The sequence below is a fragment of the Bombina bombina genome, chromosome 9 (assembly GCF_027579735.1).
Source record: "Bombina bombina isolate aBomBom1 chromosome 9, aBomBom1.pri, whole genome shotgun sequence".
NCBI lineage: Eukaryota > Metazoa > Chordata > Amphibia > Anura > Bombinatoridae > Bombina > Bombina bombina.
In genome coordinates, this window is record NC_069507.1 from 184,727,617 (window position 1) to 184,733,815 (window position 6,199).

The 6,199-nt window shown below is 44.0% G+C and overlaps 1 long non-coding RNA gene across 1 annotated transcript; it reads left to right on the forward strand.

Annotated features, from left to right (window-relative positions):
• Window positions 1-1,887: 1,887 nt before the first annotated feature.
• Window positions 1,888-3,460, forward strand: LOC128640152 (uncharacterized). The gene is made up of 2 exons (XR_008399299.1): window positions 1,888-2,046; window positions 2,851-3,460. It is a non-coding gene; the product is annotated as an uncharacterized LOC128640152 (long non-coding RNA).
• Window positions 3,461-6,199: the final 2,739 nt, after the last annotated feature.

The window sequence follows — 6,199 nt, forward strand, 5'->3', positions numbered from 1 at the left end:
CATTTTTAGATGAATTTAATGGTATCAGGATATGGGAAGAGGCAAGGTCAGTGGAAGAATTGGAGTTGTTCACAGATGCAGCAGGCAGTGCGGGGTTTGGAGCGTATTTGCAAGGTAGATGGAGCGCGGGCGAATGGCCCGCAGATTGGAAGGAGAAAGGGTGGATAAAGAACATGACTTTGCTTGAATTGTTTCCCATTATAGTAGCGATAGAGCTGTGGGGCCATGTATTAGAGAACAAAAGAATCATCTGTTGGTCCGATAATAAGGCAGTAGTGGATGTAATGAATAATTTGTCGTCATCATCTAACCCGGTTATTAAGTATTTGAGATATTTTGTATTAAAGTGCCTTAAGCACAATATTTGTTTTAAAGCACAGCATATACCAGGGTACAGGAATATTGTAGCAGACGCACTGTCAAGGTTTAAATGGGAAATATTTAGGAAGGTGGCTCCAAGGGCGAGGAAGGAAGGTGAACCCTGCCCTGTTCTTCTTTGGCAGATTGGCAGCAAATAGACGGAATCAGGGAGATGGTAGAGAAGTCCGTGGCGCCAAAAACGTGGGCCGTATACAAGAAGTATTGGGAGCGGTGGTGCGAATTTAACAAGATTATAGGTCGCGAGGAAGAAACGGTTTTTCTAGAATGGCTATGGGTATTGAAGCAAGGGGGGGTGAAGAAAGGGCAGTTGGGCACAGTACTGGCGGGGGTGTCGTATTTTTCGCAGTTATATGGGAGAAAGGATATAACAAAGAGATTTGTTGTAAGGAAAGTATTCAAGGGGTGGAGCGTAGGAGAGAAGAAGCAAGGCGATAGAAGGGAGCCGATAACAGAGGATAGGTTGGCGGAAATGTTAGCAGTGCTCAGCAAAGTATGTTTCAATGACGATGAGGCATTGGTATTCAGGGTAGCTTTCTCTTTGGCTTTCCATGGGGCATTGCGCATAGGGGAATTGCTGGCGAAGAATAGGAAAGACGTGGGCGGTGGTGTAAGGCGAGAAGATGTGAAATGGGGCGTGCGAGCAGTGCTAGTTTTAATTCGGAAATCAAAAACAGATACGGAAGGAAAAGGGGTATGGGTGACAATGGGGAGGACAGGTGGCGCGACTTGCCCGGTGGCAGCAGTAAGGGATTATGAGCTAACAGCAAGGGCAGAGGGCCCGCAATTTGTTAGGCATAGGGACGGATCCGGCGTCACGGGTTTTCAGTTTAGGAAGGTATTGGAAAGAACGGTAGAAAGACTGGGTTGGTCAGATGCATACTATGCGCCGCACTCATTCAGAATAGGGGCAGCAACCAGTGCGGCATCTAGAGGATGTTCGATCGAGCAGATTAAAAAAAATGGGAAGGTGGAAATCAGCAGCATACAAGTCCTACATCAGGCCAAAAGGGGGGGTTTGATTGCGATTAGGGATGCGAAGTCATGGCGCCAACCGAAATGAATTTAATTCTCCATTTTTCTTTGTGATTTGTTACAGGAAGAGCACTAAGGATATGGGTGGTAGGGCATTCATACGTGTACTGGGCGCAAGTTAGGGCTGCGACATTGGCAAAAGGGACACATTTGGGATTTAGATACACCGAAGCCAGTGTTAGGTGGATAGGAAAGAGAGGAATGAGGTGGGAAGAGTTGGTAAGCACCATACAGCAGGCAAGGCAGAGATGGGGGCGCCCGGACGTAATGATAATACATTTAGGAGGGAATGATATTGGAGCATACCCTCTGAGGGAACTGGAAGAAAGTATAAAAAGCGTAATGGGGTGGTTGGCGATAACATGGCAAGGAGTAAAGATAGTATGGTCAAACATAATATCAAGGTTGGTTTGGAGGAACACTGACACGCAGAGAGCGGACTACAGAGCAAGGAGGAAGATTAATTTGGTAGCGGCAAAAGCAGTCAGGGGGATAGGTGGATCGGTGCTGGAGCACCCATTGTTGGCGGCAAAAAGGGAAGAGATATTCAGGCACGACGGAGTTCACCTGAACGAGGCCGGTAATGACCAGTTTTTGGAGGACATCAGGAGAATGTTGGAGGAAATGATCAAGGTAAGGAAAGGTCACGGGAAAAGTTTAAATGGTGTTTGGCAGAAAGAGTATTTCTTTGTTGGCGGTGAAATCGGGATCTGGCACGTAGGCAGGGCTTGCGAGGGGCGGAGGGGATCCTGTAGCATACCCAGTCTAAGTCGTGATTCGGTGGTCTAGCTAAAGGCTGGTATATGCTGCAGGTTCGCTCCTCCCCTTCTGCTCTGCCACAGGGGGGGGTTTGTGGTCCCCCCCCCTGACACGTGGGATCCAAGTTCAGGTTATGCAAATGCTGACGCATTTTTGAGTGTTATGTTGATTAAGGGTATGTTATTACCCAGGGTATGTTATTACCCAGGGTATGTTATTACCCAGGGTATGTTATTACCCAGTGAGAAATTTTTTGAATTTAAATTAAATTATTAAATGTGACCTTTCCATATTTAGCCAAACTCCTGTGTTGTGTCATTATTTCAGGTTGCCAGAATGGCAGAAGTGGTAATAGATGGTGGTGTTCAAAAAGTGGGTCAATTGGGTGTAAAGTATATGGAAGCTAAATGGAGCCTCTAAGACCTTAAAAAGAGCGCAGGGATTGCATGAGAACGGAGCGGCATAAGGGCTGGGCTCCTGGCTGGAAGGACAGGGGGGAAGGGAGAAGAGGGGGGGGGAAGGAGTTAGGTTAGAGAATAGGGAAGTAGAAGATAAGAATGAGAGGAGGGACTGAAGAGCAAGAGATAGAAGAGGGGGGTTGGAAAAGGTACATATAGGGGGAACAACAGGAAGTGGCTTCAGTACTAACCTTTTTTGTTTCCCTCCCACCCTCCCTAGATGCAAGAGAGCAGTAAAGACAACTACGCGGAGAGGTCACAACCAGAGATATCGAGAGAAATTGGCATGGTTAGGGGCACGATGTCAGCTACTTAGTTGGATCGCAGTAAGACCGCCCGTGCCCCCTAATAAGGGGATCGAGAGAGCTGCAGCTGGAAGCTAGCGGGTGACTCGAGCGGTCTAAGCTAGCTGAAAGCGTTAAGATAAGCAAGCAGCCATATAGGAGAAAAGTTGATAAGTTGTTGCGGTGAAATCGGGATCTGGCACGTAGGCAGGGCTTGCGAGGGGCGGAGGGGATCCTGTAGCATACCCAGTCTAAGTCGTGATTCGGTGGTCTAGCTAAAGGCTGGTATATGCTGCAGGTTCGCTCCTCCCCTTCTGCTCTGCCACAGGGGGGGTTTGTGGTCCCCCCCCCTGACACGTGGGATCCAAGTTCAGGTTATGCAAATGCTGACGCATTTTTGAGTGTTATGTTGATTAAGGGTATGTTATTACCCAGGGTATGTTATTACCCAGGGTATGTTATTACCCAGGGTATGTTATTACCCAGTGAGAAATTTTTTGAATTTAAATTAAATTATTAAATGTGACCTTTCCATATTTAGCCAAACTCCTGTGTTGTGTCATTATTTCAGGTTGCCAGAATGGCAGAAGTGGTAATAGATGGTGGTGTTCAAAAAGTGGGTCAATTGGGTGTAAAGTATATGGAAGCTAAATGGAGCCTCTAAGACCTTAAAGATATAAGAGATCGAGGGTGTAGATAAATAAATGGTAACAGTATCTACCCATAGGCTGTAGTATCTAACATTAAGGTTGGTCTGGCGTCTAAAGCACATTTAAATAGAGCACCGTTGGGTGCTCCTTAAACTATTTGATATTTTTTTTTTTTTGGCACTTTATTCATTTTTTTTCTTCCTCTCCCTTATCACTGTCTTATCACTTGATTGAGTTGATTTCATCTATACTATTTTTTAGACATGTGCGGTTCGTTTCGGATTAATTCGGAAATTCGGTAAATTCGGTAAATTCGGAGATTCGGATCGATTCGGATTTCCGAATTAAAATACTTCCGAATCTACCGAATGAATCCGAAATAGCTGCCGTATCTCCGAATAAATCCGAATTAGCTCGGTAAAATTCGGCATTTCCCCATAGGAAACAATGGGAGTTTCGGCTGAAAAAAAACCTAACACCGCAGCCCCATTGTTTCCTATGGGGAAACACTAAGTCTGCACCTAACACCCTAACATGTACCCCGAGTCTCTAAACACCCCTAATCTGACACTTATTAACCCCTAATCTGCCGCCCCCGCTATCGCTGACACCTGCATTATTTTATTAACCCCTAATTTGCCTACCGAATATCGCCGCCACCTACATTATAGCTATTAACCACTAATCTGCTGTCCCTAACACCGCCGACCCCTACATTATAGTTATTAACCCCTAATCTGCCTCCCCCAACGTCGCCGCAATCTAACTACAAGTATTAACCCCTAATCTGCCAACCCGATATCGCCGCCGCCTACATTATAGCTATTAACCCCTAATCTGCTGTCCCTAACACCGCCGACCCCTACATTATAGTTATTAACCCCTAATCTGCCCCCCCCCAATGTCGCCGCAATCTAACTACAAGTATTAACCCCTAATCTGCCGACCCGATATCACCGCCGCCTACATTATAGCTATTAACCCCAAATCTGCTGTCCCTAACACCGCCGACCCCTACATTATAGTTATTAACCCCTAATCTGCCTCCCCCAACGTCGCCGCAATCTAACTATAAGTATTAACCCCTAATCTGCCGACCCGATATCGCCGCCGCCTACATTATAGCTATTAACCCCTAATCTGCTGTCCCTAACACCGCCGACCCCTACATTATAGTTATTAACCCCTAATCTGCCTCCCCCCAACGTCGCCGCAATCTTACTACAAGTATTAACCCCTAATCTGCCGACCGCAAATCGCCGCCACTATAATAAATGTATTAACCCCTAAACCGCCGCACTCCCGCCTCGCAAACACTATAATACATTTTATTAACCCCTAATCTGCCCTCCCTAACATCGCCGCCACCTACCTACAATTATTAACCCCTAATCTCCCGCCCCCAATGTCGCCACAATCTAACTACAAGTATTAACCCCTAATCTGCCGACCCGATATCACCGCCGCCTACATTATAGCTATTAACCCCTAATCTGCTGTCCCTAACACCGCCGACCCCTACATTATAGTTATTAACCCCTAATCTGCCTCCCCCCAACGTCGCCGCAATCTAACTACAAGTATTAACCCCTAATCTGCCGACCCGATATCGCCGCCGCCTACATTATAGCTATTAACCCCTAATCTGCTGTCCCTAACACCACCGACCCCTACATTATAGTTATTAACCCCTAATCTGCCTCCCCCCAACGTCGCCGCAATCTAACTACAAGTATTAACCCCTAATCTGCCGACCGCAAATCGCCGCCACTATAATAAATGTATTAACCCCTAAACCGCCGCACTCCCGCCTCGCAAACACTATAATACATTTTATTAACCCCTAATCTGCCCTCCCTAACATCGCCGCCACCTACCTACAATTATTAACCCCTAATCTCCCGCCCCCATCGTCGCCGCTACTATAATAAGGTTATTAACCCCTAAACCTAAGTCTAACCCTAACCCTAACACCCCCTAACTTAAATATAATTTAAATAAAACGAAATAAGTTTACTATAGTTAAATAAATGAATCCTATTTAAAACTAAATACTTACCTGTAAAATAAACCCTAATATAGCTGCAATATAACTAATAGTTACATTGTAGCTATCTTAGCATTTATATTTATTTTACAGGCAACTTTGTATTTATTTTAACTAGGTACAATAGTTATTAAATAGTTAATAACTATTTAATAACTACCTAGCTAAAATAAATACAAATTTACCTGTAAAATAAATCCTAACCTAAGTTACACTAACACCTAACTCTACACTATCATTAAATTAACTAAATAAATGAATCCTATTTAAAACAAAATACTTACCTGTAAAATAAACCCTAATATAGCTGCAATATAACTAATAGTTACATTGTAGCTATTTTAGCATTTATATTTATTTTACAGACAACTTTGTATTTATTTTAACTAGGTACAATAGCTATTACATAGTTATTGACTAATTAATAGCTACCTAGTTAAAATAATTACAAAATTACCTGTAAAATAAATCCTAACCTAAGTTACAATTAAACCTAATTAACTACAAGTACCTACAATTATCTACAATTAAATAAACTAAAGTACAAAACCCCCCCACTAAATTACAAAAAAAAACAAACACTAAATT